The sequence below is a fragment of the Rhynchophorus ferrugineus genome, unplaced genomic scaffold (assembly GCF_030347505.1).
Source record: "Rhynchophorus ferrugineus isolate W39M unplaced genomic scaffold, kcgeb_rfMv2 rfM6, whole genome shotgun sequence".
Classification (NCBI taxonomy): Eukaryota; Metazoa; Arthropoda; class Insecta; order Coleoptera; family Curculionidae; genus Rhynchophorus; species Rhynchophorus ferrugineus.
Window position 1 is genome coordinate 16,201,293 of NW_027472585.1, and position 23,729 is coordinate 16,225,021.

At 33.0% G+C, this 23,729-nt stretch overlaps 1 protein-coding gene across 1 annotated transcript in view; it reads left to right on the top strand.

Moving 5' to 3' along the window:
- Positions 1-23,729, top strand: part of Myo61F (unconventional myosin 61F) — a 64,545-nt gene that overhangs the window by 16,560 nt on the left and 24,256 nt on the right. The gene's annotated exons all lie outside the window — the stretch shown is intronic.

Here is a 23,729-nt window from a genome sequence, read left to right on the forward strand (position 1 = left end):
CTAAATGTATAGAGGCGATGTTTGCTTCTTTTAATGGAGTCAAGCGTACTTCAGAGGGGCTAGATCAGGGTCATACGATGGTTGATTACAGTTCTACATCTTGATGACTTGCGTCCACTGCTTCGTTGGATAGGCTATATGGTTCATTTCAAAAGATATTACTTTTCATCATAATAGTAAAACAAATGCTATTACAAAATAAATTCAAGCCTGGCTAAATGTATAGAGGCGATGTTTGCTTCTTTTAATGGAGTCAAGCGTACTCCAGAGGGGCTAGATCAGGGTCATACGATGGTTGATTACAATTATACATCTTGATGACTTGCGTTCACTGCTTCGTTGGATAGGCTATATGGTTCATTTCAAAAGATATTACTTTTTATCATAATAGTAAAACAAATGCTATTACAAAATAAATTCAAGCCTGGCTAAATGTATAGAGGCGATGTTTGCTTCTTTTAATAGAGTCAAGCGTACTCCAGAGGGGCTAGATCAGGGTCATACGATGGTTGATTACAATTATACATCTTGATGACTTGCGTTCACTGCTTCGTTGGATGGGCTATATGGTTCATTTCAAAAGATATTACTTTTCATCATAATAGTAAAACAAATGCTATTACAAAATAAATTCAAGCCTGGCTAAATGTATAGAGGCGATGTTTGCTTCTTTTAATAGAGTCAAGCGTACTCCAGAGGGGCTAGATCAGGGTCATACGATGGTTGATTACAATTATACATCTTGATGACTTGCGTTCACTGCTTCGTTGGATGGGCTATATGGTTCATTTCAAAAGATATTACTTTTCATCATAATAGTAAAACAAATGCTATTACAAAATAAATTCAAGCCTGGCTAAATATATAGAGGCGATGTTTGCTTCTTTTAATGGAGTCAAGCGTACTCCAGAGGGGCTAGATCAGGGTCATACGATGGTTGATTACAGTTCTACATCTTGATGACTTGCGTTCACTGCTTCGTTGGATAGGCTATATGGTTCATTTCAAAAGATATTACTTTTTATCATAATAGTATACCAAATGCTATTACAAAATAAATTCAAGCCTGGCTAAATATATAGAGGCGATGTTTGCTTCTTTTACTAGAGTCAAGCGTACTCCAGAGGGGCTAGATCAGGGTCATACGATGGTTGATTACAATTCTACATCTTGATGACATACGTTCACTGCTTCTTTGGATAGGCTATATGGTTCATTTCAAAAGATATTACTTTTTATCATAATAGTATAGCAAATGCTATTACAAAATAAATTCAAGCCTGGCTAAATATATAGAGGCGATGTTTGCTTCTTTTAATGGAGTCAAGCGTATTCCAGAGGGGCTAGATCAGGGTCATACGATGGTTGATTACAATTCTACATCTTGATGACTTGCGTTCACTGCTTCGTTGGATAGGCTATATGGTTCATTTCAAAAGATATTACTTTTTATCATAATAGTAAAACAAATGCTATTACAAAATAAATTCAAGCCTGGCTAAACGTATATAGGCGGTGTTTGCTTCTTTTAATGGAGTCAAGCGTACTTCAGAGAGGCTAGATCAGGGTCGTACGGTGGTTGGGATAGAAATTCCCATCTAATATTTTATTTTTGAATTTGTTTTTTTTCGATATACTTTTTTAGTGTTGATTTTGTTGATATATCGGCCTTTATATATGTTTTATTTCCCTTCAAACTTTGGGACTAGGCCCACTGTTTATCATAGACAACAATACGATGCAAAATGCTGTAAAGTTAGCATTTCTCTCTCTCACACACTCTTTCTCTTTCTCTTACAATGTTTTTCATCTAAAATTGAATTAGCACCCAATTCGTAGCTGTTCAATTGTTCCAATAACAGTCAGTCATCTGTAAATAGTTGATTGATGTAATACGATATCTAGTAGCTATTTATTTATTGAGAAAAATGGGTACAATACATATTAGTTAAAATAGTTTCCATAGTTTTCTAAGATTATCCAAACTTTCTCGTAAAAGAAAGCGATGTTGGTTCTGCAGTCAGTCAATGACCGATCCATTTTTACACTCAGTAATTGAAAACCTTGTGCCAGCCAGTCCATGCTGTATCAGTCTGAACATGTATTGTTTCGGTTTATTTTCTTCGAACTTTTTTAGTTCTCCAGGCCGTTGATATAATAATCAATATTTTGGATCGTTGGAATTCAAACCGACAATTGGGATATGACAAAGAAGCTTCACAATATGGTTCTAAATATGTTTGATGGACAGCAGATTCCTTAAAATCAAAAATAAAACAACCAAATTAACAAATGACGAAAATGCTATTTTGAGCCGTCCGTGATTAGTTAAGTTGTTTACATTAATACATCGATTTTCACCAACAGATGTCGCTGGTCAAAATATGTGCAAGCGCTTAAAAAATATGTTTAACAATTGAATTATTATTAATTGTTTAGTTTTTAAGTAAATATAAAATGGCAAAAAGACGGCAAGAAGAATAATAGTCCCTTAGACAGCGACTTTGAGGTAGTCATAGTATAATGGGCACAGCTGGTGATATGACATATGACAGTGAAATTAACTATAAAGCATCGAAAGTTAAATAACAATTACCATTTTCCTACTAATTTCAGTATTATCGGCTTTTTTTCCAAATTATTAGCTCTATATAGAGCCTACAAATAACTTTAGAGGGACATCTTTTAAAAAAGCCTTAGGACTTAGACAACTCCCAGTTTCTTTATAATTTCTAATACTTAAAGATTATTTAGTTGACATATATCTAATCTTAAGCTATTGTGTTTTAAGAGCCTTATTTTAACGCTTAATAGAATTCGTTAACAGTAACAGAAGAAAACGATTATATCTGCAAACTCCTACCATAAAATAATACTAAATATTGATCGTATTGTACAAAAATTCAGATAATAACTAATCTGTTAATGTTTATCAATCAATTACTTCCCTTTTTGTTATCTACAAAACAAATCGGCAGTCTGATTGTTTTTGGCATCGCTGTTCATTGGAAATGCGCAAGGTGTCGCCTTCATAATACCAAAAAAAAGACTGAAACGAGTACAAAGAACTTTGTAGATAACCAGTGGTCCGAATATGTACAGTAATCTATTTGTCACTGACAACTGGGTCACCATAGAATTACTAATGCGGTCTCAAATCGAACTTTAATTGTTTTGCTTTTCGGTGTTACGTTACTCGATTGCTATTTTTGTGTTAAACCAAAAAAATACGATCGGTTTACTTAGTTGGCCATGGTGTGTATCTGATTTCGGCAAAATGTCAGAATATCTTCTGGTTTAGATTTGACGTATCATATTTAATCTTCACTGTCTAGTCTAGGTTATTATTGGTTATTTACCACAGATGATGATAGAGTTAGTTCCTAAACTTTATTCGCGTCCCTCTTTATACGAATTTATATATTTTTTTATTATATCTTACATTAGTTATGTGTTGTACAATCTTAATTTATAAACTAACATGTTATTACTATTGTTCTGCTATTGTTCTACTATTGTTATTGCTATTGTTACGTTAAGTATGTAACAACGACTTGGTCTTTAAAACGAACTAACTAAGTTTACTGAATGAACTAATTTTCATGACCCACTCATACTTGGAAGATAATTTCAAGTAAATATCAGTCTCTTTTCTTTAGATCAAAACTTTAGATTTGAAGGTTATAAATATAAATATATATATTTACTTGTTTAGGTTGTGGAACTGTTATTGTTTCATCGTCACTGTCTTTCTTACTCATTAACCGGTGGTACTATTATTATCTTTCAATTGCTTTCCACATTGCTGATACTTTCTTCCGGTAACACATTAGATCCGTTGTTTACTATTTATAAATAAATCCGCACAGCGCTAGGAGCATTTTTAATAAATATATTGTAACGAAATAATATTTAGTATAAATAAATATCAAACAATAAATAAATTTATATTTGTATGACTTTTGATCGCAAGCTTTTTGTGATCGTATGTAGAACTTGAAACTAGTCGCTTAACCGTAAAATCTAATGTAAAGAATCGATTCTTGATCGACTTCAGGAATTAAAGATCGATTCTCAAAAATCGATTAACTTAAGAAAAATTTCGATTCTCGAGTAGAATCAGAATCGAGTTTAACATCCTTAATCACCACTTTTAAATTCGTGAATCTATAACCATTAATTGGGATATGACAAAACAACATCACCACACATTTCTAAAAGTGATTGTTTTTGGCCATCGCTATACACTGCATAACTCACTAATACTGTTAAATGGAAATTATTTTATATAGAGAAATGTTGAGACCATTGGATTTAACAGTTGTTTACATTAATACTTCGCTATTTTATTTCGTTGATCAAAATATATAAAAAAATCTAACACTAAATCTTTCAAATTTAAATTATTTATTATATAGAAATATATGATAGTCATATTTATATTCTATAGCTAATCTGCATATATTAATATTATCTTTACACTTGCAAAGCTAAACTGTAAATATTGCGAAATTCATTGTTTATTAATGGGAACTGTCAACTTTTTGTATAATACGTCATTTCCCGTTACATGAGTCAAGATTAATATTAGTACCGGTAATTTTTCAATTTCTCCCGTCTTTAGGCGAACGTAGTTTCATCAAGACATTTAAACAAGTTAAAACAAATGACTGTGTTACCATTTAAGTTTATCCAGTCCATTCGTCATTAACGAGATCAAGCAGGCATCGGGATAAAGTTTGTTTCAGTCTTCATTTCGCGTCAGTTCAGCCTGGTAAGATAAAGTGAGCGTTTCTGTATGATCGGCCACTGCTACTATGCCTTTTTGGTAGTTTACAATACTATTTATATCTTATGGCATAGTTAAATATATCCTGAGATCCAAAGAGCAAACGAACTCTGTTTCCTTAGAATGAAATTAGATCAGTAACTTTATGATTTAATTTTATCTATAAGAAACGGTTAAGTTTAATGATGATCCATACAAAAATAATTTCTGTCTTTCTGAGAGAAGAAGTAGGAAATGTTTTGTGGGTTGTTGGTGAGGAACGGATATGTGGTGTCGGTTAAGATTGCGGAATATTAATCTTGACAAGGCCTGCGAATCGTGAACATTGACTTTTAAATAAACACAGAGATTGTTATCAAAAACAAATGTTTTACAAGTAATATACATATATAGTTAGTAAGAATTGAATCATACAATTTTGATACCATTTTGGGTGACTTATTTTTTGAATATTCAAACATCTAATATTAATTTTACTTATTTCTGAACCACTCACAGAATGCTTGCTTCGCTCGACTAACAGTTGACTGGATGATTTTACGTTTTACTTTACAGATTTAGCCTTTTTATTATATTCGTTTTATTTTTTATTATTTATCATTAGTATTATATAATTTATCGTAAGGTAAAAGATGATTTTGGAATAAAATATCATTATTAATCTATAATATTAAGCCGAAACTGAAGTAGAAAACGATTTGCTGGTTTTTGGGTAGATATTCAGCCCTATCAGTATATAATAAGCCTTTACTTTACCAACATCTCTTGAAACTAGTGTGGATTTATGGTGTTATATTTTGAGGTTATACCAACCAAAGCAATAAAAATGCCATAAAAATATTCTAAAAAGGGTACTACGAGGTATTGGTGATGCTCCATGGTACATTCGTAATAACAATCTGCATGAGGACCTGAAGGTCGAAACTGTCGATAACGTTATCAAAGACTATGCCTAAAAATATTATCAGGACATCAATGTTGAGGTTCTCCAGCTCCTATATAATGATAGCTTAGTCAGAAGATTGAAGAGAGTAAAATTATTTGATCTAATTCAGTGAACTTATAAATAAAACTCAGTGCACATTAAAAACAGATGTTAAAAGTGTGCATCGTAGGATAAGTACTTTCTAATTTCAAAACAGTAGCATATTATGATAACAACAAATAACTTATTAGTTTTAATTTACCAGATTGCTGTAATAAATAATTTATAAAAAAAATCTATAGTCGGAATTCCAGGAAAATATTTGTATCTGTTAACCGCGTATCATTTTTTTTAATCTCCATCCATGTTTTTAGAGCTAGTTAATGCGTCTTCTATCCAATAATATAGCGCTGTCATCGGCCAGCATCAGATTACTCAACACATTTGTAGCATCATGTTGAATGCCATGTCTCTTTTTAAATACTTATAATTACATCCATTATTATATTGAATAATAGTGGAGACATAACATCTGCTTGGCGAACATTGGCTTGGATCCCAAATGAAATACACAAATCAGTGACATGCCCACACAGCTAACTGAACCATCGTAATTATGTAATCCTTATGTAATTTTATTACTTTTAGGGTAACATGTTCAGATTCCAGAACCTGTCTATCAGTAAAAACGACAATCCCACGTTTTTCACGTCTAATACATTGTTTCTTCATGAGCTCTTTGAACTCCCATTTCTATATATTATCGTACAAAAGTTTAGAAGCAATCGAGTAATTTAAAGACACAATTTATGATTTATTACACTCAAATCTTAATCAAACATTACACAAACATTTAATTAAAGTAAGTTAACTGCGTTTGCCGATGTGGGATCAATACTTACCCTAGAAGCCGACTACATTTTTTCTGATTAGAACAATAAAATAAAATATTAACAATCAAAATATATAAGTCAATTGAGAAGTCAATAGAAATAAACGAACGACCATAAGTTAATACGAATTTTACACAAACTTACAAAATAAATAAAAATCATATTCAGATAAATCATAAGGGACCCCTCATGACTAATTTCAGGAGGTCAGATAAACAGAGAGGTCACTCATGACTAATTTTTGCGCAGTCTAAACAGTAACCAGGATGTCCAGGACATGTACTGCATACATAAATAGTGCCTTTTCTTTCCTTTGTAAATAACAATTTTTACGTTGTTTGCTCATAACCTTACCTTCTTTCTTCTCCTCTCGTATTTTCAAAACACGTTCTCTGATAATCGCTCTGGAAGTAGATTTAGATGGAGCCTTTAGTAATTTTTTTATAACAGATAAACGAAAGTCGTAAATTGCAATACGGTTGCCTGAATATTTATTGTAAAGTTAGGGTACTTTTCATATCTATTTTTCCACTTTTAGGACGAGAGGGCCCTGACATATCGAAATTTTTACCTGCCATATGCAGTTCTCTATTACATATGAATCAAAAAGGAAAAATCGAAACCAAGCACGTAAATGATTCATCTATAGTTTTCAGATAATGCCTATACAACGGTGTATCCTGCTAATGCCGAACTAAATACAAGGCTTAGTACATATAGCGCGCTGGGTCGTAATTGGCGTCCAATGAAAGCTTCACATTACGCGCTGGCGCGTTATAGGCAGCGAACGTCTTAAATATATTTGGCCAAAATGTAAAAGATTAAATACGTTTTTTTTAAATTTTGTCTTATTACTTACATATATAATTCCCATATATTCGTCCCATACATAATTCCATAGAAGAAATGTCTGGCGTTTACAATCGATTTCGGATATTTCATTATTTGCAAAATTTCCTTGTTTTATTTTCGCTCTCTAGGTACTCGATATCTCCGATCTGTTTTAAAACTACATGAATTGGGAAAGAGTTAGACGGGTCTGTATTCTAATAAACCCTCAGTGTCGTTTTGTATCGCCATTCAAAATTAAAACAGTTTTTTCCCGTGGACAATAAGTATTATTATATGATTTCAGTTATAAAATATAACTATCCTGACATGTAGAAGATCGCTTCAGTAAGTGATCTGCTGTACAACTTGCTTTACAAATCTAAATCTTACTCTAGATGCTATTCTAACTTATTTTAAAGTCTATTCCAACTTATTCTAAAGACTATTCTAACTTATTCTAGAAGTTATTAAATCTCACTCTATGTGTCTATTAATCCGGTCATCGCGCACATTTAACTGTTTGGCCAGTGCATTGGGATGTACTAGTAGTCTTTCAAAATACTTCGCACTAACACTTCGAATAACAGTCGTTCTGGGTTCTAGGGGATATCTCGGTAAATCAGTTTGTTGGAAATGTAATATGGGGCATCGACGATGACTCACAACCCTTTATTCTGAAACCTTTGGAGGATAACTATGTTAGATTTACTAGTTGTACCCCACAGTTATTAATAACATAGGTCTATATGGGACTAACTATTGACTTATACAGTAAAACCTTGTTATCTAATGATAATTTATATTTACGCCCTATCAGTCAATATATTTGGTTTAGTTTAAGCCCAAGCTGTTTGCGTTTTGTCACAAACGTCGATCAAAATTCATTCCCAGATATATTCTCCAAGAAGAGAAACAAAATTTAAAGCTAGCGCTAAGCCAATTAATATATGGATAATGTATAATTAAGACCTGTACCCAGACAAACCGTTTATTACGACCAAAACAACTAGGTCACGTACAGATTTGGAGTGTTTTTAGCGCGCATCTAAAAGTTCACTACTTCAAACATAAATTATCCTTTTAAATCTATATTTGTAGAAATAACGTAATGTAAGTGTAACATGAGGAATTGTCTTAAAGTAGTTTTTATTCATCTAGCCTATTCTGCCTGAAGGGCATTTGTGAGAAAAATAATCCAGTCGGAAATGGAAATGGCTATCAATGCAAGTATTGTTTTGATGACACTTTTAAAAATAGTGTCAGATGCCTTTACTATTGAAAAGCGTTATTGACGATGTGTATTATTGCGAACTGCAATTATTTTTAAGTATATATTTTATAAACATTACTAATGGCAGACCGAATTACATTCAGTCCCAATTGTACGAATTCCAAATATTTCTTTTTAAACAAAGATAATAATTAAACCGAACACCTAACGTGCTGCTTATAACGGAGAAGACCCGGTAAAACTGGCCGAAAACTTTCACCAAACCCATTAAACAGTCACTTCCCCGAAGAGACAGAAAAATCACAAGTAAACCAGACGGACGCGCTCCCAAGCGTTCGAACGTAGTTTTCATAAATTATGTCCAACCCAAATCGGCGTTATTTCCTCGTGGAAATGTCGCTATACCGGTTCCGCAACCATTACCAGCATTATAATTACCCGTGTAATAACAAGTCGACGAGGTATATTAACCTTCTTACCTTGTACATAATAATTACTCCATTACACAACAGGATTATAAGAAATTTAACGGTTGCATTTGAAAAAATTATACCGTTTTAGATCGAGGTGTGTTCAAATTTAAACGATGAGTGAATTGTTTGGATAGTGTGGTAGTCAGGGCGGTGGGACGATCTTCCTACTAGCGCGATAGTTGCGGGTTCGAGTCACCTTTAGGCCCTGGTTATGTTGGTAAGTATAATAGAGATTATTTATTGATAACGATAAAAAATTCGACAAGAAGCAACCGCTTGAGTCAGGACATGAAAATTTAGCCAAAAGTTGTGATTGGTTCAAAGCAGTCTTGCCAATGAATTTCCAAACTGTTACGTACCCTTTTTCTAAGTTATTCTATAGGATTTCAAGTTATCTTATGTCATCATACCTCTAGTTTTTTATTCTAATTTATTAAGTTTGTTAATATTAGTACTTACAATTTTTGTATACCCACATTATAGTTTTTCTCTTTTTTTACTTCACTTTTCACATATTTCCACCATCAAAATCAATTTTTGATACATATGATAATATCCGTTGTTATACAACTTTATAGATAATCAACTCATATAAAATAATGCTTCATAATTGATTTTTTTATTAATTACATCTTGCATTTGAAATGTTGAATACAATTTAATTTACATATTAATTTCGTACTACTCTTCTAATGTACTTGAATACATAAGTAACGCTCGTACTGGATTAATACATCAGTATGTATTTCCCAAAACTAAAATAAAGTTAAACTACTTAAACTAAAGTTAAGAATACTATCTATTAAATCTTCTAATTTCCTGCGTATTGTCCTGTAGCTACATATCTTCCGCATTGCTGTGATTTAGCAACATTTTATTTCATGCTTTAAATCAAAATCTTGGATAACTTCACAGTACAGTTCTTCTGTGGTTACGTAGTGATAAGAATTGGTAATTAATCGCAGAACTTTGTTTTGACTGCCCCATATTGAATCTAATCACCTTTGAATCTAAGCTGCTCTGCTTTTTGTTCAACATGATACTTACAATTTTACCTCTCTTCAAATTGGATACTGAGATATTTAGCCGATTGTGCTTGAGGAATTGAGCATCCATTCATTAATTACTCGGTTTATTTCGGTTTTTACTGATAGATAGTTTTATAGAGGGAATAGGCAAAATAATATGAACACTATGCAATACCACACATCTTGTTGCATGTTCGCTTACATAATGCCAAGTCTTATAGGTTATACTTCACTATGTTAAATACCTATTTGTATATGGTGAAAACAAGCGCTCGATGAAATGTGTGAAAACAACTGAATTGTTTAACGAGTGACAGTATATATGGTAAGTACAGAGAACACAAAACATGATAAATCATCTATAAAGCGAAACCCAAACTTAACTGATAGAGGCCGATAATCATTAAAAATGATTATGACTGGACATCATAAAAATACCAGAGCAAGACTGACAGCAGAACTCAGTAATCAGTAGAGTAATACTCTTTTGACAAAAAAAATACAGCAGGAACTCGGCAAAATTAATATTCATAAATGGACTACGATTGCGAAACCCTTTATAATGGAAGCCAGAGCTAAGCCTCAGAAGAGGTGGTGCAACGATCATAAAACCTAGACATTTAATGGTTGAAATGATGTGGTATGATTCGATGAATGATCGTTTACATTGTTTTATATTAAGGGCTGGATTTGTATATGAAGAACTTTAAAAAAAGCCTACGACCCGGATTGCCCGCTTCTTACAGTCACTAAACAAGCAGCTACTAACCATGAAGGAGGTTCTGTTATAATTGGAGCGGGGATATCTTATTATTGCTCTCTCATTCTCATCACTACCCACGGAACATCATAATATGGTCATATATCTTCCCTGGTCAGTACAATCGTCAGACCTCAACATAAATGAATCCTTATGGGGAGTTTCAGAGCCGGGAGTGAGGAGTAAATTTCCATTTCCAACATCATTCAAGAAATTGGAGGATATTTTGGTACATGGACATTCCGTTGAATATTTAAATATGTCAGGTGTTCATGTTGTTTAAACCATACCTTGTGATGGAATATCTGCAATAATAATTATATAATGAATCTATACTATAGGGTAATTCAAAGGTAACAATCCTTAGGTAACATTCTATAACAGGTCAATTGAAAAGACGCCGGCCTACCATAGTAAAACCATTTTTTTGGCAAAATTAGTTTTTTTTTATTCAACATAATTCCCTTCAAAAGTAATATAATAAATTAATATATTAATAATAAATAAATTAATAATAAATTAATACACTGATTATAGACACCCTCCAACTTTTCGATACCATTTTTTCTTCAAAATAGGCCTCAGTTTCGGCGATCACCCCTTCATTCGAGGAGAATTTCTTCCCAGCGAGCATTATTTTGAGATCTGAGAACAGGATATAGTCGCTGGGGGCCAGATATGGAGAATACGGTGGATGAGGAAGCAACTCGAAACCCAATTCATGGATTTTTCCCATCGTTTTCACTGACTTGGTGCATTGTCTTGGTGAGACAGCACTTACTTTTTCTTCAAATGCGGCCGTTTTCGGCGGTTTCATCCTTCAAACGGTCCAATAACGCTATATAATAGTCGCTATATAATTTTGAGGATTAGAGCTAACTAAAATACATATGGATTTAATTCTAGTAGCACCATCTATGTGTCAGGCTGGGGACTTTTCAATTGACCTGTTATATAGAGGGACCATCACTCTGTGAAATTTTATTGAGCTTTGAAAATATAAATTCCAGACTGCAAGATTTATAGTATTCTGTTAAATTGGGATACGATTATATTCACAGGATTGTCTGTTAGGTCGTTCCAATAAATCGACAATTCCTATAGTAAAATAAAATACATTCAATGTATATGTTTTTGTTCTTAAACCGTACACGTTTTATATTTAGCGCAATCGATACAATTCTGTGGAAATCATAAAGCTGCTCTCTTTTGAATTCATACAGTTAACCCTATCAACTTATTTTTCGACAAGAGAAAACAGGATACAGGGTGACGTTGGATTTGCAATCGTTTTTCTGGTAAAATTATCGTAATTGCCATAGACTATTGGAATTAGAAAACAGCCATTTTTCCAAAGATACCCAGTCCGGCTGAAAATCAGGCACTTCAGGGAGTATGGCCACCAAAGGGGAATTGTAGTATCTTAGTTTCTCAGCTGTAGACTATGTATGGAATATATACAAAACTATTCTATACAGGATATAATTTGAAAATTAGAATAATAGCAATGCTATTACGATAAAAAAACAAACTGGCGAACGAAGGTACAGGCGACACTCAAAGATAATTTAACTTTTAATACAATCACAACTATTTCTTTTCGTTTCGTCAAAAAGAATATGTTATATAGGGCGACTAATACGGTCAACAGGTCAATTGAAAAATCCCCGGCCAACCATAGTTAAACACATTTTTTTGAGAATTTTTTTTTATTCAACCTAATTACCTTCAATGGTGATACACTGATAATAGCGACCCTCCAACTTTTCGATACCATTTTTGTAGTACGATTTGTACTTTGCTTCAAAACAGACCTCAGTATCGGCGATCACCTCTTCATTCGACGAAAATTTCTTCCTATCATTTTCATTGACTTGTGACACGGTGCATTGTCTTGATGCAGCAGCAATTTTTCTTCTTCAAATGCGGCCGTTTTTTGGCTGTTCCCTCCTTCAAACGGTCGAATAACCCTATGTAATAGTCGCTGTTCATGGTCTTTCCTTTTTCAAGGTAGTCAATGAAAATTATTCCATGCGCATCCCAAAATACAGACGCCTTAACCTTGCCAGCCGACTGTTGCGTTTTCCCTCGCTTTGGAGCGGGTTCATCGTGTGCAGTCCACTCGGATGATTGTCGATTGGACTTCGGAGTGAAATAATGGAGCCATGTTTCATCTGTTGTCACAAATCGAAGCAAAAACTCGGGTTTATTACGCTCAAATATCTTCAAATACTGCTCCGAATCATCAACTCGTCGTTGTTTTTGATCAAAAATGAGCTCGCACGGCATCCACTTTGCACAGAGCTTTCTCATTCCCAAATACTCGTGAATGATATGATATACACATTCAGTTGATATATTTAGAGTGCCAGCTATTTCATTCAATTTCAATTTACGGTTATTCAAAATCACTTTGAGGATTTCTTAAATGTTTTCGTAATGTTTTAATAATATTATCAAAGATGAATACAAATGACCTTAGATTGTTTTAAATTAATAAAAATCTGATATGTAATCGCTATGTAGGACACTTTGACAAACTCTTATGTATGTGTATGCGTGCGAGTGTTTATCTGTATTCAAACGCGACAGTACTACAAAATATCAGTGAGATCATATCCCAGAAATACATTTGCATTGGTTCTGTGCCTGTTTAGCATACATTTTGATATAATCTTAACGATATAAAAGACACTTTAGTAGACAAATAAAACATCTGTTGCGCTCTGTCGGCTTTCTATTATCAGCGGCTTGAATTAGGACGAACGCAATGCGTTGAAAATTGTCGAGGATGTTGGGGAAAGGCAAAAAATTAATTTTGGTCGTGACGAATCCGTGTTTCGAGAAACCGATATTATAATTTTTGCATCTATAGTCATTTACATATACATACGTGTATACTATAGTTTTTCTGCATATTTATAGGTATAATAAAAGTGGTTCTTGTGGATATTGGTGTCTGGCGTCAACAAATAGGGTTTTTATCGCTATGCACTTCAAGTATCTGTTTGAAGAGGATTTTAAAACATTTAATAATATAGCAATATTAATAATTATAATTTTTCAATCAAAATATTTCTCCAAAATAAAATGATGGAGCTAAAACAAATGTTAATCTTTTTGGAAAATTTTTCCAGCTGCACTGACAGATTATCGTAATCACTAAAATTGCTTTTTCAAATTGCTGTTATTTAACATATTAGTGAACACTGCGAACATAACTATTGCTGTAGCATCAGTTATATTAAGTGCTTGCATATCTTATGATATTTCATTTCATTTCACAAATTCAGACATTTTCAACGCATTGAAAAAAGTTTGCTCACACTTCAAGGAAATAACACATTCTGAAAGGTAAAGCCTGTGAATAATGCCTTAGTTGGTTACAAATGTATCCGATGCGATTTAATACATAGTAAAATCATATATTCTACATCCTTTAAAATTAATGTATAAGCTCGATATTAATCAAAATATTTCCATAATTTTCTACAACCTTTCTCATCATTCCACGAAAATTTATTCCCAGCGAGTATTCTTTTGAAATCTGAGACCAGAAAATACGGAGAATACGGTGGATAACGAAGCAATTTGAAGCCCAATTCAAGGATTTTTGCCATTGTTTCCACTGACTTGTGTCTTGGTGAAGCAACACTTTCTTTTTCTTCAAATGCGACCGTTTTTCGGCGATTTCGTCCTCCAAACGGCCCAATGACGCTATATAATAGTCGCTGTTGATGGTCCTTCATTTTTCAAGGTAGTAAATGAAAATTATTCCATGGGCATCCCAAAATATAGACGCCATAACCTTGCCAGCCGACCATTGCGTTTTCCCTGGCTTTGGAGCGGGTTCATCGTGTGCAGTCCACTCGGATGACTATCGATTGGACTTCGAAGTGATATGATGGAGCCATGTTTCATCCATTGTCACATATCGACACAAAAACTCGGGTTTATTGCGCTTGATCATCTTCAAACACAGCTCCGAATCATCAACTCGTCGTTGTTTTTGGTCAAACGTGAACTCGCGCGGCATCCACTTTGCACAGAGCTTTCTCATACCCAAATATTCGTGAATAACATGACGTTCAGTTGATATCTTTAGAGTGTCTGCTATTTCATTAAATTTCAATTTACGGTCATTCAAAATTATTTTGTGGATTTTTTTAACGTTTTCGTCGGTAGCAACCTCTTTTGGGCGTCCACTGCATTCACCGTCTTTGATGCTCATTTCACCACGTCTAAACTTAATATACCAATCCTTCATGGTTGATTTTCCTGGTGCAGTGTCCGGAAACTCGGTATTAAGCTGTAATTCAACTGTATTTCTTCACTTCAAAAAGCAATATTTTATCAACACGCGAAATTGCTTTTTTTATTTTTTTTCACAATAACAAAAGTTGCTTCACTCAAAATGCTACAATTCATAAACTAATGATTCGACAGTTGTCAAAATTATACACTCATCTTTAGAGGGTTAGGGCTAACTAAAAAACATATGGAAATAGGTCTGGTAACACCATCTATGTGTTAGGCCGGGGACTTTTCAAGTGACCTGTTATGTTAATTGAATATGCTTAGTGCAACAGAACGATTGTTTTGCGAGTGGTCACTCTATTACACGTTTTCCTTGCAACAATAGTTTATTTAATTTGTTTCATTGACACCAGTGGACAATTGCAGTTTTAGCTGCATTCAGTTTTAGGAGCTCATAAATACACTACACCTTGCTGATCCCACCAAATGAACAACAAGACTTTGGTGCTGATATGGACAGTTCTCCTAACTAACCAATGTAATTTAAATGTAATTTGAAAACATTAAAACTCTGTTTTTTTTCTGCCAAGCAATGAAACTGCGATGTTGAAACGATTCGAAATGGCATTTTCAATCAATTCATGTGCTAGCCATTTTCCCCCTTTTCGAATCTATCCCATAACATTTAGGCTTCTGATTTTCGTCTAACAAATGTTGAATTTCATTGTCTTCGAACTTAAGTCTTCGAACTTGTCTTCACTATAAGTTCACTATAAGGATCACTATAAGTTTCTAGATATGTTTGATGGGCCTCAACAGCAAATATTTTAATTTAATTTTTCTAATTAACACTATTTTTATTAATCCTTTGAACTCTTCTTCCAACAGGCCTATTTAACAACAATATTTTATTTTGTTTTGTTGTTTTGTTCTTACAAAAAAAAAGACAAACAACATTTTTTTACCAAATTACAGTAGTTCTAAAAAACGATATCGTTGGAACACAATCTTTGCAGCGTCACTCTAATATTTCAGTATCACTTTTGTAGAATGATTTATCTTTTGCGTCAAAATTGACTTGTCACCAGTTGCTGTCCACTCAGATGACTATCGTTTTGATTCCGGAGTGAAGTGCTCGGTCCATGTTTCATCGACGCAAAAATTCTGTTTTGTTATGTTTAAACATGGCTAAACACTACTCAGAATCATCAACATGTTCTTGTTTTTGGTCAACAGTGAGCAAACGCGGCAACCACTTTTCGGCTTTCCCATAGTCAAATGCTTATATAATATATAACCAACATGTCCTTTTAATATCTTTATGACATTAACTAACTCACATAACCTCACTTTTCAATCATTCAAAACGATTTCGTGGATATTTTAATGTTTTCTCGAGTTACCACCTCATTTGGACGTCCATTGCATCAACGGTGTCAATACGACCACGCCTGAAGTCAGCATACCAACAATCAAATTTATTATTGTTTCTGATAGAACGGAGTGTTATAAAAACAACACTCTTCAAGCTAATGCTTCGCTTGAACGGTATTTTTTAGTTGTTTTTGATGCATTGTTTTAAAAACAACAAAAGTAGTGTCAATCTTAGTACCATAACACACAAACTTATTAGTAAAATATCATGAAATTTTAACGGATTTCTTTTGAAAATTAGTACTAACTAGAAAAGTGGTGAATGCAATAGAACTAGCGCCATCTATGTGTTTCATTTCATTTTCGTTCTATTTAATTCTTGACCCAATTCAGCTCATGTATTATAATAATCTAAACTAAAAACTTTATTAATCGAATACTTAGGTTTTGTAGAAAATAAATAGTGTCATTTTTAAATTAAAAAAGATTACAGCACAAATCGAAAACATTTCACTCTGTTGTTTCGAATGATTGATAACGTAAAAATATTAAACAATTAATTTGCAGGAAAGCTGATAAAAGTCTCGAACAATGCTGTCATAACTATGTTGAGAATTGTCGATAGCGCCTCGGTTATGACATTCATCTAAACCGACACGGACTTAAGAAAACAGTTAGATATAATTATTGAGATTATAATATTAATACAGACGACAATTATATTTTTATTGATGGTTAATGGCCCACGAATTAACGATAAATTAAAATAAGTCGTCGTCGTTTGTTAATATCTATCAATCTAATGAAGAAATGCCATATAATGCTGATACCGTTCATTTATATCACACTCATTGTATTTTATTTCAAAATATGATAGAATATATAGTTTTAACTAGGATTGTATTTGTTAAGGAATATTAAATTAAAAAAATATGTTTAACAAAAAAACTGAACCGACTTCAAAAAATAAATAAGAAACTTACTTAAAAGTAAAAAATAATCAAACTTAGATATTTGCACACACAAAAACGTTTTAAAATAACATATGTACACAATAATAGTGGTAATAACCAAATAAAAATAAACCTTATTTAACATATTTACTATATGTATTTTATATTCTACCATATACACACAATTTAGCTTAATACCTGCGTAAACCTATTTATCTATTTACAATATTATTTTAACTACTATCAACTGATCAGTTTGAAGTCAGTGCCGAGCTCAAACAATACAAAAATAATAACATATTTTTGTGACATATACAAAAAATTAAATTACGAACAAAGCAAATATAATTTGTTGCTCGTACCGACTTCAAACTATTACCATAAATGTTAGGGTTACTGTCAATAATCTATATATAGTATTTATTTGTAAAATCTTTCAAAAATGTAGAAAACTAAACAAAATAGTTTACTAAAGTAAGCGTATGTAATCTTATGATCGGCACGTATGTTATTTTATATTACTAATATCAAGCTTCAAAGCCATATGTGTTATATTTTGGAAAAGTGTACAACATCATAGATTTATACTTCTTTGAAAATGCCAAGTTCCGTGCCTGAAAACGTTGCGTTGCAAAAGTGGTGATTTCGATGAGCCAGACAAAGAAAGCTCTAATAGACAGAAAAAGTTTGAAGTTGCGAAACGGCAAGAGTTATTTGATGAAGAGCAAATCAAACTCGAAAACAGTTAGCAGAAACAATAAAGGTGCTCGTAGATCTAATGGAGATGTGGTCGCAAGACAATGCGTCTGTGTATGCGTGATGTATTACAAACTGTTGAGACCTAGTGAAACAGTTTATAGTAACAGAGCTTGCCCTGTCCGACTATCAACTTGTCGCATTAATAGGACACGCGCTTGCAGTGCAGCTCTTTACCAAATTCGAAGAAGTTAGAAAATGACTCGACGAATAGTTTTGCTCAGGGTAAACATTTTTTTTCTTGGAAAGACCTCCATAAATTACCTGAAAGATGGGTTGTTCTAATTATTCTGAATAATTAATGCGATTGAAGCATGTGATTAAAAAAAGTCTGTATTAATAGTTACATCTAGATTTTATTGAATATAAAAGGAATTTGACAGAGTAAGAAGCGAAAACACTACGGATTACGTTAGAACAAGGAAGTAGAACAAGCAGGATTAAGACAGTGTAAGTGCAAGTTTAAGCCCAACCCTATTTATAATATCAATGGATGAAATAATAAATAAATATCAAATAGACAAAAGAGGAGCACATATAGGGGATAAAAGTATTTAAAAAAATAGAAATGGCGACAGAAACTTTTGCAAACGATGTGATAATAACAACATCCAAAGATAATCTTAAACAGATATAAAGAAAGTATCTGAATATAAAAATCGAGAGTGATGGAAGTCAGAAGGAAATGGAAACGAATGCCAGAATTGGAAAAAACACGAATTTGTCCTTCAAAAAGGAAGTATCAAGCAAAACTAAAATGAAAGAATACGAAGCAAATTAAAGCCCAACCCTAACTTTCTAAGGTATTGCAAGATAATAGGGATGGATGGAATGAAAAGTGAAAACACTAATGCTTAACTGCTAATCATGTAGTCTGGCCTTGAAGTCTGGATTTTCCCACACCTCAAAAAATATGTCTTGAAAAGTGATTTATATCAAATAAGGAGGTATCAAATAACTATTGATAGTAATATTATACATGGACGCAAGGATCATTAAAATAAATGCACTGAAGCCCATTTTTCATTTTCCTCTCTGCGAACTTATTGAATAATCAATAAATTGGTATGAATCAAATGATGGATATTGACAATGAAAAGTAAAAACTGAGTAAGACTGTCTGAAAAATATTGCCCCCATCTAACTGCCTCCATCATAAAGCCCGGACATTTCCCTCTGGTTTCAGGAAAGACTGAAAATTCACTTGAATCAGTTTTACATTCACTCATAAATCCCAGAAGCTCTGCAGTGGCAAAAAATAAAGTACAAAAAGTCCTTAATAACAACTGCACAACTATTATTCATTAGCATTTTGAGTATTTAAACTGAAACAGTGTTAATTTCAGTTCCTTAGTATAGACTATATAAGCAATCATATGAACTTGATCCTTAACCAGTACAACTGTTTTAAACAACCTGATAACGCATTTTTGGAACTTCAATACTAGAGATCTGTTTTTTTTATTCTGTAACTTCTGTTGAAACTAAAACAATTAAATGCTTTATTTGCTGTATGTGTTATTGCAGCAACAGTAACTAGTGGCTGACATACTTTTACAAAATTTTGCTCTTCATGCACCCGATACGTTTGACTTATTACTTCATTCCATTCAAATGAATAACTTATATCTGCTCTGCTTATAGCAACTACAGCATCTAGAAAACATTGCAACCTATCTATGGAAGGTGCCGAAATAACGAAATTCTGAATTAGTTGGATCAATTGCCATCTCTCGATTTCATAAAGAAGTACCATATAATAGTATTAATATGTTATGTCTCACCATAGTTATTACTTTTAGTTCCTGCTTTACGCTGTCTGCAATCTTGACCCTCATATTTTTCGAAGCTGGATGCTATATCTTCCGCCTGAAAGATAAATTTCGCCCCAGAAAGCTGTGAGGAATTTGTGCACTTTTGAATAAAATATCTCGCATAAACCCGTAGGTTTACTTATTGCAAATAAATCGTGAAAGTACTGCCAAACTGTCAAAATAATACACATTAGAAGATTAAACATTAAACGCGAATCTATAAAACATGAGTCAACCTGCAATACAGTCAAAAACAGACCGATATACCTATTGTACTCAACAATCAAATGTCCTTATGGTTCAAATACACCAAATAAAATCGCGATCGCATTTTTATGAATGATACTTCAATAATTGACGTTTCTAATTGTGATGTATTGTAGTGATTAACTTTATAAATTATCCATCAAAGGCTCATTAATCTTCATAGACCCTCGTTTAAAAATATACTGAGATATTTGAATATCGACGTTTGACGATTTGACGACTGAACAAGGAAACCTTCGAAAAAAAAAATTTCCACATCTTGGTAATTGTATAATATTATTTATTGTTTTCTATGACCTGTTTTCTAAGTATTGGTTTTCCTGATCTGGTATTAAAATTTTGGTAAAAAATTTGGGTATTAATCGAATCTGGTACATTTGCTTTAGTACATTAGCTTCACTTTTCAGTATGGATAACTTCTACGAAGTGTGAACAAAATATTTTTTCAGTGCATTAAAAATGTCCGAAAATTTACCCAGTGCATCGGGATTTGCGGGAAGATTTACTTTATTATTTTAATATATATTAATATTATTATTTTAATTTGAAAAATGATGAAGGTATCTCTCGATTAAACCATCAATGGGGATAGGTATAAAATATACTTATTAAAATAGGAAGTGCTAGCCCACCCGCCGTATTTTCCAGAACTTTCTCCTAATTGCGACTTGTTCCGACATATGAATCGTGATCTGTCTAAGCAGTGCTTTATTTCTTATAAAAATACCAGGAAATAGGTTAATTCGTGGATAACCACAAAATATACATCGTTCTTTCGAGATGGGGCCCGTAAAATATCTGAAAGATGGAAAAAGGTAGCATAGCGATTATTGATGAACAATACTTTTAATAAAATACACTGTACGGATGTTTTACAATAAAGTTTCAAATTTAGTATCTGAAGATATTACGTTGGCTTATACACTTTTTGAAAAGAAAAAAGAAAACTGAAATTTGAAAGTACTTCTAAAAAATTGTGTTACAGTGCATATTTGAAGTCCTTCATCGACAAAATAATCAAGGAAATTGGTAATTTAACCAATAATAGAATTCACGCTAAGAGCTCCAATAGCACAACCAAAGGCCGAACAGAGTTTTTTAATACAATAAAATAATTTTAACAAAAAATTGAAAGGTTTGAGTCGGTTAAATTTTTTTGTTAAAATTATTTTATATTTCTCTTTTTAGTGTTACACTTTTATGTGTGACCTCCGCGTGTGAGCTGAACGCTCTAACCGTTACACCGTAGAAGCAGCTGCCTACAAGATTTCTGCGAGATCTTATATGTTATAGTTAGTGCTTAAAAAAAACAATGGCCTTTACACTGAACAACTTTCGATTTTCCGTCACACCAGCTCAGCACTAACACAATACACAATAACTGATTATTTTAGATAAAAAAATGTGAAAACTTTTTACAAACCTTTGAAATCTGGGGGTTTCCCTCGATTTCCATCTCTCCTTCCCCCTACTGAGCTGATACTTTCGTACTATCCTCATTTATCTTCACTGAAGATCCACATAACTGGAAAAATATTTCAACTGAAAAAACAACTTTCAAGTAAAGTTGTTGACCAAGGACTAAAAATTGATAGTTCATAGTTCAGGTCAAAAAACTACTTCTCATATGTACTGGTGAAATTATGTAAAAATAAGCTTAGTTTTTGAACATGCACCGTATTCGTGTTTCTACTTCTGGACATTTATCTGGTCATTTTTTCCGATCATATTAAAAAGCAATTTATTGGGAAAAATTGTTACAGTATATTATTAATCAAAGTATAATTAATGAAAACTAATAAGTTACAGATGTCTATAACGCACTATTATTGGTCTTCTTTGTAACAATACATCGATAAATTTGTTCAGTTAACCACGATAGACATGTGAAGCAACGGTTTCATTCGGTTTTATCAGCTCGTAATACCCTACATCTGGCTGATACCACCATGCGTATTTATATGCATGTATGAATTATCAAATAGATTCATTTTTCATCACCTGTCACCTTTTTGTCTGGCATATAACGAAACCACGATGTTAAATCGATCGATTTAGAGCGATGGCCATTTCCATTAAGTTTTTACCTTTCCTTTGAAATTTAAAGCTTGAAAGCAGTTATTTCGTTCATTCATCCAACTAGCTACTAAGGTATCTGAAAGTTCTTCGAGCGTTGGAGCTAGGTTTTCGACTAACAGGCCTTGTAATTTATTATCTTCGACTGAATTTTTTTATAACATCTATATTAGATACGCTTAGTATAATCTTAATTTGCAATTAATTTATTACTACTTTTCCTATGTACCTGGATTAATTAACAAGCAAGACGAGTGCGAGAAAATACATCAGTATGTATTCCTCGATTATAAAATTATAATTATTTATTAATTATTAACTTATAGCTATAGTTTACACCAAATTTATACACTTTATATAAGTTCGTATGGTTTTGTTCGCTTCAATCTCCTGTCATCCTGCAGTTGCGCTGTCCAGCAGTTGTATTACTTCCACGTTATTATGATTTAGTAATCTTCTTTCGTGTTTCAAGGCGAAATCTTCCATAACTTCGCAAAAACATTTGATTTCCAGGTCATCGTGCAGTTCTTCATTGGTTACATAGCGATAGGCATTGGTAATCAATCGAAGAACCTTGTTTTGACAGCGTTGTATAACTAGTTGATTTGAATTTTTAGTGCAACCCCATATTTGCACCCCATAGGTCCAAATTGGCTTTATAATTGTATTATAGATCAACCTCTTTGATTTTAGATCAAGTTGAGAGTATCTTCCGACTAACCAGTAGAGTTGTTTTATTTTGGTTCTAATGTGTTTTGCTTTTTGTCTAACGTGATGCTTCCAATTTAATCTACAGTCAAGATGGATCCAAGATATTTAGATGATTCTGCTTGAGGAATCGGGCATCCATTGAGTGATATAATTAAGTTTTTATTATTTCGCCTCAATGCAAAATTAACGTGGACAGATTTGGAGCTATTAGGTTGAATTTTCCAATCTTTCGTCCATTTGTAGATTTTGTTGACTGCTATTTGTCGAAACTAAAAGTAACAATAAAACACAATCAACAAAGTAATGGGCCGGCTTGGTTGCCTCAGTGGTAAAGGCGACAGGACGGTCCACCTATAGTTGCAATAGTCGCGAGTTCGAATCCTGCTGGGCATGATGGTAAATTGATGTTTGTTATTGTTTAATATTCGTGTTTGTCCTAGGTAAGAGTGCAAAATCCGACAAGGAGTATGATCCCGGTCACGCCAGTAACCAGGCTGGGTAAGACCGGATGTATTCTTAGATAATTTCTAAAATTGGTCACTCACCAGTCGGTAGGCCTAATACTGACGACCACGTTAAACTCTAGGTCCG